This window comes from Aphelocoma coerulescens, chromosome 1A (genome assembly GCF_041296385.1).
Source record: "Aphelocoma coerulescens isolate FSJ_1873_10779 chromosome 1A, UR_Acoe_1.0, whole genome shotgun sequence".
In the NCBI taxonomy this organism is placed as follows: domain Eukaryota; kingdom Metazoa; phylum Chordata; class Aves; order Passeriformes; family Corvidae; genus Aphelocoma; species Aphelocoma coerulescens.
In genome coordinates, this window is record NC_091014.1 from 32,785,682 (window position 1) to 32,798,909 (window position 13,228).

Consider the following 13,228-nt stretch of genomic DNA (forward strand, 5'->3'; position numbering starts at 1 on the left):
AAGGATGCCTGAAAATTTTATATAAACATAGGTTTTGAGTATGGTGGTTTGATAAAAAATTACTTTATATCAGTCTGAAAATGTCAGTGCAAATAGTGAACTTCAATTAAGTTTTACACATTTAAATGTCTAGGCACTATAGGAACATACACAGTTAGATGCTGAAATGAGTGGTTTGGCCCAATTTATTTCCATCTAGGTATTTCAAATAACACTCTCTTCTTTTCCTGACTTTTTTTTCTAGGCATAATTACAGCTGCGTACTGTACATTTCCAAATATACAACAGAAGGTTGAATATACCTAAAGGTTGAATAAATATTAAGGAGAAGAATCCATGGTGAGTTTTTTAGCTGAAAAGGGAGAGATTGGTTCAGGAAGAAAAGGACTAACCCCAAATCTTTATTGGAAGGTCATATTAATTTTAAAGCAAAATGTTTTCAAGCTTTGTTGTGGGTTTTTTCCTTTTTCTAATTAAATAAGAAGGTGGGGGTTTTGTTTTTGGTTTGGGTAGGTTTTATGCTATTCTGAGTGTACTAAACACTCTCAAGATTTTCCCAAGTGGCAAAAATTCATGGGCATGTTGCAGGCTGCCATAGTAATTCCCTCTCTGAAAGGGAATACAACAAACAACAGCAAAAACGCAGAAAGGATCAAATAAATGACAGCAGAAAAATCTTAAGAATCTCATGGAAAAGATTTTGAAGAATCTTTTGAAATAAGAACTGGAGTATCGTGACTGTAGGGATCACTCCAGAACAAGGTCATCTATAACTGACTTATATACTTCTTTTCTGTAGATGCAGCTGGTGAGAAAGTCATAACATTTTATTACCTCTTTCCAAGGTTACAAAGTTCTCATTTGTAGCAATTTTTCTTGTTGACATCTGCCCCTGTTCTACCATGTCAGGAGAAAAACCATTGTGATTACAGAATATTAGTACAGAAAACCATAAAGCCTAGCTCTGCTTTGAACCCTTCCTCCTTCCAAACAACTCTGTTTTATTCAGCAAAACTCCTTTCTCCATGCCTTCTGTAATAGCTGCTTGTGCCAGTAATATAAATAAACTTTCTCTCCTGCAGAGCCAGCACAGCTAGGAAATACTAAGCTGCAAATTTTGTTCCATCTTGTGTGTCATCAACAGACCTGTTTAATAGCTTTCATCTGGATACACCTCCGCAATTCTCCTGAGAGAAATAGGCTGATGGTGGCATCCACAGACAGCTTGATTTGGAAGTTAGTGTTGCACAGATGTAGCTAGAACCTCATTTACTTTGCACTACATTGATAACAAGCACTGATAAGCGATGTGCAAAACACCCTAAAAAATCTTGATGGATTCTAGGGAATGGAGAGGAAGCAGTCAGAAAAAAACCCAAACAACAGAAAAAAACCTCAATATAAACCAAATGTAAACACCTCATTTTATTTCTAAACTAAGCACATCTGATACAGAAATTCTTGAGATATAATGATGTGGTATCCACAATGCCATTAGCACAGGTATGTTTCAGGACAGGACCACTCACATTAAAAAACTGAAAACTACAGACTAAAATATTGATTAGTCTGTATTAGGCCTTTTTTTTTCTTTTTTTTTTTTTTTAACACTTGGAAACACTTTTATATTAAATTGGCAAATCAAAATTCATATTCATGGAAGGTTTGAAAAATATATCCAACACATCAAGCATGACAAAAAATTAGAATTACCTTAATTTTTTAATGAGAACAGTTTTTCCAAAGGCCTAAAAACATTCCTTAAGACAGCTAAGTGAGAGCCTTGTTTTAGGGTGAATTTTACTTGAAAATGAGCTATATCATGATTTGTGTGGTCCTGTGGGCAACCACTCCAGAGCCATACAATAAAGGAAACCAGTTCTTCTAAACTCCCTATGAAAATGGGTTCATTAATTGTCTTAGACAGTGTGTCTGTGCTGTCCTGCATCTGTGCATGTTATAAAATGTGGCCAGAGGATTTGATTTGTCTGAACCTGCCTGTATAAATAGCCTGATCAAAAGTTGTGTAGAGTCTGCCTTGCTGCTAATCAATGAGTCAAATCTACAAAGAGAAATATTTGTGTTGGAATTGTTCATTATTACAATTATAGACATTTATATGAAATTAAATGTTAGTAATTTTACTTTTAATTTATTCAGGAAGAAAGGCAATGTTTCTGACAGTGTGCTTCATGGGTCTGTTAGTAGATTTTAAAGTTAAACCATGAAAATATTTTTGTGCATATATAGTAAAATAAATTTTTGATGTTTATAATTGTAGATTTTCATGTAATTCATTATATCAATATGTTCTCAATGTAATTCAATATATCAATCTGTAGGACAGTTCTTCTTTGACTTTTTCATGTATGACACCAGTTCTACAAGTCTGAATTCATCATGTTATATATAAACTGTAATCAGATTTGCAGATGTCAGAATTCTCAAAGCATTTCACATAATATGTAATGTTTGCTGCTTTGGTGAAAGGAATATTAAGGTCTTCAATAGATGAAAAATATCTCACTTCCAAATAATTATTATTTTCATTAATTATGTATATCCATCTATATTCTGGCTCTTGATATAAAAGTATAATGTAATTACCCTGAAGTTAAAAATTTAGTTGAAATACAGCACTTTTCAACGTGCTTTTACTTATCTCTTTTCCCCTGCCTTCTCCGAAAAAAAGATCTTGTATGGTCTTTCCTTGCCTGATTTGATTTGTATTACTATGATCTTTTTATATACTCTGACCTTTTTATTAAGACTTCCTTCAGACTGGATAGCCAGCATGATATATTATCACTTTTTTCTTGTGATATAAGCATTTGTCTTATGCCCAGCAAAAGCTGACTTGATGTGTGCACAAGCAGAATTTCCAATACTTGCTTTTAAATTCAAAAGTGTTAATTTGCTCTCTCACCAGGTGAAGTAGAATATGTAATTAAAGTAACTGTACTGGAACTGCAGAGGTATCAGTGTCTCTGTCTCTCACTGTGATACCCAAGCCTGGGGAAAGTTTCCCTAAAGTCCCAGCTTCTTAAATCATGTGACTTTACAGAATTTGCAAAAACTGTAGAGACTTCCTATGACCCTAGAATCAAGCAAAATAAATGAAAACTGTTGGTTTTAATTGCACAGTTTTAAAAATTTGGTGTTCTCACTCATGACTTTGGGACACTGGTTGGCAATATTGATACAATCCTTCTAGTCAGCTCTTACAACAGAGTTAGAGTGCAACAGTACACCCAGTTTTAAAACAAGTTTATATTGAGATAGAGGTAGACATGAAGAAGAACTGGGGCATGAGCAGACAGAAACAATAACTTCCAGATGAAACCAACTGAATAAAAATGAGGAACGTTGCTCAGTGTTAGGTATGCCTTCAGCTCCTGGATGCATTTCCAGCGTTGAAACCTGTAATTGCCATTGCTGTGTTGCTATCCGAATTCTAGCAGTTCTTAGACACAAATATATCCCACCTTACCGAGAATTCTAATCCATACTGCTCAGTTAAGAAAGGAAGTTCATTATCTTCCCATATTTGCTAAAGGTAAGAGTCATCTGCAGAAAGCACACAGGACAAAGGTTGTTGAAGTCAGAGCAGGTCAGACAGCATGATGAGGCACCCATTCTGCAGACCCCTGCATAGCACAGAGTCCTGAGCCTATTGGTTGCCCCAAGTGAAGTCAAAACTGAAGGTCAAAATCCCTCCTTTGCTATAGGAAGGGAATGAGAGAGAATATCCTAAGATTTAAAACAGTAATGATGCTCAGGGATGATCCCATGAAGCAGAATGTTTCCCAGATGGTGAGGAAGAGACCTAAACAGCTGAATCATCATCTCATTGATTGCAGAAATCATTAACTTGCAACATTATGTGTCTTATTATAAACAACACGGGATAAACCCAGAATCTCATAGTTGGGTATAGATCATACTCTCACAATGTGACTTGTATGTAAAAAAAAAAATCTACTTTTGTAAATATATTTATATATATCAGTTTTATAGATCAAAATATTTAAAAGTTCCATGGTTGTACATCCCAGTTATGAAATGCAAGTATACAGTAAGTATGTGTGTTTAGAATGTGTCTACTTTGACAAAAAACTGAAGAAAGCAATATCCTATCTTGCTTAGCATCTAACAGTTCAAATATCCAGTGGGAAAAGACTACTCTCCAAGAATTATTTATTTATATGCATACTTGCAATATCTTAATATTCAGTCTGAATCTAGCAAAAGATATTTTTCTCTATTGAGACACTTTAACAATAAAGTTTCCTAGATAAATCATTATCATAATTTAGTAAAAATAGTGATTTTTAATTATTAAATCGATGTCTCCTCAAAAGGACTTGAATGTGGAATAGCATATCATAGGCAACAAAAAAGAACATCACAATGGAAATCACTTCTCAAGTCACAAAGTGGAAACAAATGGGGAGTTGCTTTTGTTGTCTCTGAACAAAATTGAAGGTGAAATAAAATAGTTTGGGAGGGATATTTTATGATAATGTGGACACGTGTGAGAAACTAAAAGTTCTGAGTTATTAACAATTGGTTTTTATTAAATTGCTTAAACCTCCTACGATGAAGCTGATTCAAAATTTCTGCATTAATCCTGTTGCTGAGTAAAGCCACAATAAAATAGTCATTGAATATTCTACAGTTAGCTTTTACCTAGTCCTCCTTCTCTGCTAGCAGGAAGCCTGTCTGGAAAAAACTGTCAGTGAAATGGTAGGCTATAAAGAGTAACATTAGTAAATTCCATGTAAAGAAAATATTTTAACAGTGAATGACTGCCAAGAAATTCAGAAAGTGATTCTCAGCAGATGTATTTTTAATTCCTGATTTTGCATATATATCCAGATGTGATTAAAATAAGTCTATTTATATGAAAAATCAATCATATAAACTTTTTTTGTGAGATAAAGACATTTTTCTGTAAATATTTATATACGCTTGGAAGAACCCAATCCTGCACACAATCACTATGAAAAAGTGTATGAAAAGCAGAACCTTTTAAAACAGCAGTATAAAATTTATGCTGTGGTAGCAGCAAGTCTGTGTGAAGCAAAATGTTCCTTACCTAGGAATGCATTGAAGCACAGTCTAAACTTTACCTATATCTGTATTAAATACACTCAACAGAACGCCCACTAGGAGACCATAGCACCTACATCCCACTGGCCTGGTTGTTTCCTGAGAGAGCTTTTGTTTCTTTCTCCTTCTCCATCTCCATTATACCTGCAGTCTGAAACCACACTCATCTTTACTGCATGACATAGCTTCTGCTTTTATAAAATCAAGCCTAGGAGCACCCAGTTCAGAGAAGATAATCTCTCAAACCTGTCTAAGGTGTTTCTTTTCTGTTCCTACTGAACTGCTGTTAAAGTACAGCAATTTGCAGTAGTTTGATATATATCTCAAAACTGTAACTTGTGGCCAACATTGTCTCACAATTTAATATATCAATAGACTGTCCAGAATTCAGTAGAATGGATTTTTATTGCAAATCTTCCTCCTGTGATTTTCTTGGGTTTTTTACATTTTTGTACTTAATCTATTTTTTTCTGTTTGTTATTTTTCACAGCATGGTGGACTGAAGTAGTTAGTGAAAATAAAACAATATTGCATGTTCATGCAGTCAGGGAAGTTTTGGTTCATACAGTCCTGGTACTCTGATGGCCACCTCAATTTAAGTGTAGGTATTTTTCTAAATACTTTAAGAAATAACACTCTAAAGAACTAAAGTAAGAAAATATTTCAGCTAAGGCATTCCATTGCACTTGTGTTTTTATGCCAAGAAATTTCTTAAACTTTTAGCTGCTTTGGATATTTTATGCTGTCCCTGACAGAAGACACAATGCACCTAAGACTCCAGAGGTTTTTTGCACCTCTATTATAAAGGCTGTAAGGTTGTTGAGGTTTTGTTGCAGTCTGATTTCTGTGTGAAACACAAATGGCTGGGAAGTTTTGAGGGGAGTTTGTGTAGAGGACTGAGGTGATTCTGTTACATGGGAACAACATCTGTATTACATGCCAAGCCCATGTTAATCTTCTGTGATTCAAACAAAAAGTTTGCCTTCCAGCTGTTGTTCCACCCACTGTCCCACACCGACACCTAGCTTAGTCTGGCACCTGGCTGGGGAGTTTTCGTCCTTTTCCGGCAGAGAGGTATTGGAAGTTTACACCTATCCAGAAAAGAAATAACAGAAATAACTGCATCCTATTTATAACTAGTTTCATAAAGAAAAAAAAAAAGGTCAGATTAATTCTTTTTCTCATTTGCCTCTCATTCTGCCTTAAAGATAGCAAATGCTAGAATCTCTGGGAAGTAGCCTCCATCAGAGCAGCCACTTCTGTGCAGTCCAGTCAAAGACAGAAGAGGGAAGCTACTAATTACTGCTATCCATCACTGCAGAGAGATGGCTTCTGATTTCCACTGCTCTGATAGTCAAAAATATTGTCCTATTTTTTAATATAATTTTACTCCTGACTATTTTGCATATTCATTCCTAATCCAGGAATGGCTTTTATATTGTAAAGACAATTATCTCACTTATTCATAGAGAAAATATTCTATCACAGTTTTCAGTCATCACTCCACAAAAGGCAAGTCTTCCTCCACATGCCAGGTTTTCCATTTGATAATATCTTTCAGGAAATAAAGCTTGTGTTGACACCACAGATGCACACAGTGTAGATTCCTCCATGACTGCTGGCCCACATGGCTGAGTTCAGTAGCCCATTACACCAATGCGTAAAGCAAGTGGCTGAGAGCAGCAGTGAGCAGATGAGACCTGTGCTCAGAAGTTACAACAGGCTGCATGCACATGGCTGTGCTGCTTCTGGATGCAAGCTAGCTTGTGTGAAACTAGCTTGGATATCTATTTACCAAATTTTCTTGTGCTTCAAGCTTCTGAACTCCCTTATGCGAACAGATGTGGATACATCTTCAGTATCCTCAAATATTTTTTCATTTCTTGAGTACTGTGAAGGCATAACTTTCCTTGCCCTTATCTATTAAGCCAAGTGAGACAAAATGCAACTGTCCAGTTACAGGATAATTAAATTTGTCTTTTCTCTCAGGGCAAAAGTGTCCCCCCATACTGTGAAAGCACACTACATTTTCCTGCATTGTGAATACATTAGTGTTCTTTGATGTCAATACCTAAAACAGTATAAACAGTATTGCCACTGCTTTTTTTTTTTTTTTATATTGATTAAAAAAGATATTACTAAATGTCTCTAGATCCTGTAATATTATATCCACAGTCTTGTGGATATTGCAGTCTTCCAAGAAATAGCCATCATAGCAAGCTCATGGGATCATTCCACAACCAAAGGGATTTCTGTTTGGTTTTGTTTTAATGATGCATTTATCTTTAAGAGCTTTCTTTACCTTTTCACTCTCTGATATTCCAAAGGCAGTATAAACTTTATCTTAACAAGAAAACACATGGATCTATATAATAAAAAAAAGCTGAAATAATGAATTATATAGATTTCCTGTATTCCTGAGATGTATGACGCAAATTATTCTATACATACAATTCAAAATGCTCCATCTATTTTCAGAATGAAGTTAAACATAATGACTTGCAATCCTATAATGGGTTTCAGTTAACTGCAATTGTGCCAGCAGAATAAGCGATACTCAGTGCTCTTGTTTCACTTAAAGAAAACAAAGATACAATCAAAGCATCCTCCTGAGGATGAACACTGCTCTTCATTGATGCCCATTGTTAGGCTGGAAATTATTATTAGACACACTAATGTCTTCAGGGGTTAAATAATTGGGAGAGTATTAAACCTGTGTCATAGCTAAATTAATTTTTGTTAAGTGGTTTGCTTTGTATTGAATTTTTTCTGAATGTAAGCCTATACATGGATTAATTGCAACCACAGGTCCTTGGCCAAAGAAGAGAAGCTTCTCCTTCCTTCTCCTTCCTCCAAGGCAAAAGAGCAGTTAGTTGGCAGCCTTAAGTATCTTCACAACTGCTTATGGGCAGTTGAGGACTACTGCCCCCTTTGCTCCACAGCAAGAACAGGCTAAAATCCCAATCTTTTTTTTGATCTACAGTCACAGATCTGCCACTTAAGCTGTCTCTGTGTCAGTTTGATCACTCACCTCCATGCTTTGCCTCTGCTATCCATAAAGAAGCATAGAGCAGAGCTGCAATATTTTTAGTCAGTTTTTTCAAATCTCTCAACAAGCATAATGATTTTAAACTTAACAACACATTTTTAAACCGGCAAAAAAAGTAATGTTTAAATCTATTTTTATTAATTTATGGCTAATGTACATCACATCAGTCTGAGTAGCATCTGTGTCTCCATGAATGAATGTGTAATGTCTTCAGTGAATAAATGTTTCCATCTGCTACTGGTTCTTAACCAAGAATTATTTTTTCAAATGCATTCATGTGCTTTATTTTTAACATTTTCTTGATAAGGTATTACATTCTCCCACAGCTCCATCTATAAAACTTAATTTTTAAACATTTAATCCCATTCCAAATTGTTATTTGAGTTTTCAAGATTGTTTAAATTATTACCTGCTCCACTCAATTAATTTCACAGATACAGAGAAAATGAACTCACACTAAATGTCGAAGTACCCTGTTTTTGATTTTTTCGTTATCATTTGGGATTGGCAGCTAACCATTATAAACTAGAAATTAATTTTATGTTCTCTTTTGTTGCACAAAACTATTGTTATTAGTCCAACTAAACTGAAAAGAGCTCCATAAGGAGCCAGAAAACTGTAACTCAATGTGAAACAATACAGAAAACAATTTTCACTTTTTTGCCCAGTGGTGAGGGCACTCAGATGGGAGTGAGGGACCCATCATACGTCTCTCAGGAAAGACTGCTGTTGTGTTTTAACCCCAGGCAGCAACTAAGAACCACACAGCCACTTGGTCAATCCCCTCCCCAACCCCTTCCTGAGGAGAAGAATCAGAAAAATAGAGTAAATCTTGCAGGTTAAGAATAGTCTAATTACTGAAACAAAATTAATTATAACAATAGTAATAATTATAATAATAAAAATAATAATTGTAATGAAAAGGAGGAAGAGAGGAATAAAACACAAAAGAAACAAGGGATGGATGCACAGTCCAATTGCTCACACACACTAGCAGTGCTCAGCCTGTCTTTGAGCAGTGATCATCCCTCCCAGCCAATTTCTCCCATTTTACATTCTGAGCTTGATGTTCTATGGTATGGAATAGACCTTCTGCCAATTCTGTCTTGTTCATGCTCCCTCATGGCTTCTTGTGCAGCTTCTCACTGGCAGAACATGGAAATGAAAAAGTCCTTACTTAGGGTAAGCACAACTCAGAAACAACTAAAGCATCAACGTGTTACCAACATTATTCTCATACTAAATCCAAAACATAGAACCATATCAGTTACTAAAAAGAAAATTAACTCTATCCCAGGCAAGACCAGAACAATTGCCCTAAAGATTTTTGCCAAGTCTTTCCCATGCCCAGCTTTCCTTTGCAAGACACCACTGAGTTTTGCGCATTCCTGGGCAAGTTAGTGAGAAGGATATGTACTGCACATGCAGGTATGCAGCTCCAACAGATGGGACCAAGAATTCATCCCACTGATGGTTAGGTCATGGTGTCAGAGGAAGGGGGTCATTTGGGCAAGGATTACAAGCACTTCAAATCCATCTCTAATCTAAATTCAGGATTATTGGATGAAAGGGAGGAGGGAGATGAAAAAATTCAGTTTTGTTCTGTAAACTCCTCTCTGACACCTTAACAGCATGTCTGTAGAAATGACCTCCAGGGGTGCCCCATGAAAGAGCCTGAGGACAAATTTCTGTAGGGCATTTCTGTGGTCTGAGTTTTCTCTCCATCAGGATTCAGGACTATATGAGAAAAACTCAAGATATATTGATCTGTAAAATTAGCTCTGGGCACTTTAGCAGCACTCATGATTTACTGTCTTTCCTAAGAGCAGATCCAAAGGTGAGAGCAGCAGCTCTGATTTGTCCGATTTGACTAAACTTTGTCAATTACCTAGAAAATGTAAAATGCTTAATGTGATCATCTGGAAGGGACATTACCTCAGGCATGGACATTGGAGTCTGCAATTAATGGGACCATTGGTGAACAATCACTTTTTCCCCATTTAACTCTGAGTCTCAGATAAAATTAAAAACAAGGCTAGATTATGGTTCTGAAAAACTGAGAGGTCAAATGAAAGTATATGGCTAACTTCTTCCCACCAAAACAATTTTTTGTGGAAAGACTGTGGCTGCAGTCATAATGCCCTGCTGGGAACAGTGCTTGTCACACAATCCTCTTGAACTGTGCCTGGCACTGTTTTAAATAGGCTATAACAATACTAAACAGCTAAACCATGACAGCAGGTGTGCTGGTAATTAAGCAATATATCATGTCATTTCTTTGGGTTGTGCCTTGGTTTTCTTATTAGTTTAGTCTATGAGAACATTGACTCCATTTTCTGTGTGTGGTTATGTTATAGGTAGCTGTATGCTGCTTTTGAGATTTTATATATACACACACATATGTTGTGGATTTTATCAAAATCACCTCTGTGTTGTATGGGTTTTATTTTTTCCATTTGAGTAACTGCAAAGACCATTAGATCATCTAGTCTGACCTCTCATGTATCAGAAAGTTGCAGTTTACTTATATCAAACTCCATTAACTCCCATTTAACTGAAGTAAATCTTTTCTAAAGGCATTTGGTCTTGATCTGAAGATGTGTAAAAATTGTGCTTGTCTTGGTATTTTGATTCAGTAGAAAAATGGTTCTCCCTGTTAAGAAATAATGCCTTGCTTTTCATTCAAACATGCCTTGATTCAATTTCAGCACAGCTCTTGTTCTTATACATCAGTCTCCACCATATTAGAAATTCCTTTAGCATTACATAGCTTCTTTTGATTTATGAATTATACATGACAGCTAAAAGAGTAATCTATTTAATAATCATATCTATAGATACACACACACAAAAATAGGTGCCTGTATTTCTAAATATTAGTTTAATAAATATAAATACAATATCTGTTATGGAATGTATAGAGCATTTTAATGTTGGTCTAAGCACTGTTGTGTTGCAGAGATATTGCGCTTCCCTATATAGACATATATCCTACAGAATCATTTTAGCACATTTTGCTGACTAAAACAGAATCCTAACCTAGACCCCAAAGAATCATATAATGGGTAGGAAGGGATATTAAAGATCACCTAGTTTCAACCCCTCTGCCATGGGCAGGGATGCCATTCACTAGACCAGGTTGCTCAGAGCCCCATCCAGCCTGACCTTGAACACTGCCAGGGGTGGGGCATCAACAACTTCTCCAGAGAACCCACTCCAGTGCCTCACCACCCTTACCATAAAGGCTTCCTAACAGCCAGTCTAAATCTACTCTCAGTTTAAAGCCATTCCCCATTGCCCTATCACTACATGCCCTTGGAAACAGTTTCTCTCCAGCTCCCCTTGGCTCCCTTTATCTACTGGAACGTACTCTGCGTCCCTGGAGCCTTCTCTTCTCCAGGCTGACCAACCCCAACTCTCTGAGCCTGTCTTCATAGGGGAGGTGCTCCAACCCTCTGATCATCTTTGTGGACCTACACTCCAACAGGTCTAAAAACCAGGAAGGCTTATATATTTTTTTTTTTGTATTAATTGATATTTTTTAATTGTATTTTGCAGGACTGACTTGTCAACTATAAAGAAAGTAACTGGATCATATAACATGGTCATCATCTTCTCTTTCTCATTTATCCCCTAAGTATTGCTTCTTACCTGTGTATTGTCTGTGATTTCATGGTTGTCTCAATTTCATTAATAAAGACTGTTGAATTCAGTTCATAGGACAAGGTCAGTCCCAGAAATACCTACAAGAAAGCCTTCGTATAAAGCTGATGTATCACTGACATTTTCTCTCTCTGCCAGTTGTTCATTCATTTATGCTTTACTGTGATTGTGTGGTGTAGTCTTTTAAACAGAATGTCACACTAGTGGCATACAAAATCTTTTGCCACTTCTCAACTATGTTTATTAGGCACTATTATTGAAAAATTAGTATCTCAAAGAATGAAAGCAATTTTCTTTGCTAATATCTCTGCTCTTAAAATTCTGTCTATGAGCATTATTAAAATGCTTGTTGAGCAGTCATATATAAAATGAAAAGTCCTGTCGATTTTCCTATCATCTCTCCGTGGATTGATGAAAAAGTAGATACAGCCTGGGGTAACTCTGAAATCACCCCACTTGGCATTTATCAACACTGCTGTAGCTTTAGTGGATTTACAGTCTTCGGAACTGCCAAGTAATTTAAGGTAATTAAAAGTTACCAATGAGTTGATTATTTCTTCAGACAACTCTTTGGGCTTCAAGTACAAATTACCTGAACTTGAAATAGTCAGAGTAGATACCACCTTACTTTCCTGATAATTACTTAAAGTTAAGGAAGTCCATCATTATACAGTAGGAATATATCATCTTTCTTTTCCAAGTTTAGAAATATATATGCATACCTACAGTGGATTTAAAAAAAACCTTCCCTTATTGGCTAGCCTTGCATTTTTTCTCCAGAGTCTATTTTCCCCAGTAGACTGTCTAGACCTCTTTCTTTCCATTGAATTTCTCAAGCATAGTGTGCTAGTTTGAAAGCAAGCCAGTGAGAGACTCAAAATCCGAACTACAATTTAATAGGAAAATTAAAAATAAATGCAGTAGTACAGAAACAGTGACAGAGTTGGGATACAACCTGACACCCTGTCGGTCAGGGTGGTGGTAGCAGTCCAATTAAATGGTGGTTGCAGACCTCCTGAAGTGATAGATGTGGTTCTGTTGACGCAGTGATCCTGTAGAGAGGTCTGGCCCTCCTCTGACAGTCCAGTGGTGGTTATATAGCTCCTGCCCTCGGGGAACCCAGTAGGTAAGAGCTGTGCTGTTCCAAACCTCAGATTATATCCAGGTAGGAATACTTCCTCTGGGCGGAGCATCTCACAATGGGATGATGTAATTTTATGAGTCATGCAGTGAGGCTTGATGCCCATTAACAGAAGATATCCCCCAGAGGGAGTTACCAGGGGTGTGTCACGGAAGAGATAAGGAACACTGCCCCACCTGGTTTTAACAGATGGTGATAGAATACATTCTTTTTTGCCTCGTTGCAACCTAAGACACATAACATTAGATTTTGTTTGTATTTTC

The 13,228-nt window shown here is 36.4% G+C and overlaps 1 long non-coding RNA gene across 1 annotated transcript; it reads right to left on the reverse strand.

Moving 5' to 3' along the window:
• Positions 1–9,147: 9,147 nt before the first annotated feature.
• Positions 9,148–12,932, reverse strand: LOC138104631 (uncharacterized). The gene is made up of 3 exons (XR_011148176.1): positions 12,780–12,932; positions 11,813–11,904; positions 9,148–9,306 (listed from the first exon to the last, which is right to left on the reverse strand). It is a non-coding gene; the product is annotated as an uncharacterized lncRNA (long non-coding RNA).
• Between the last annotated feature and the right edge of the window lie 296 nt (positions 12,933–13,228).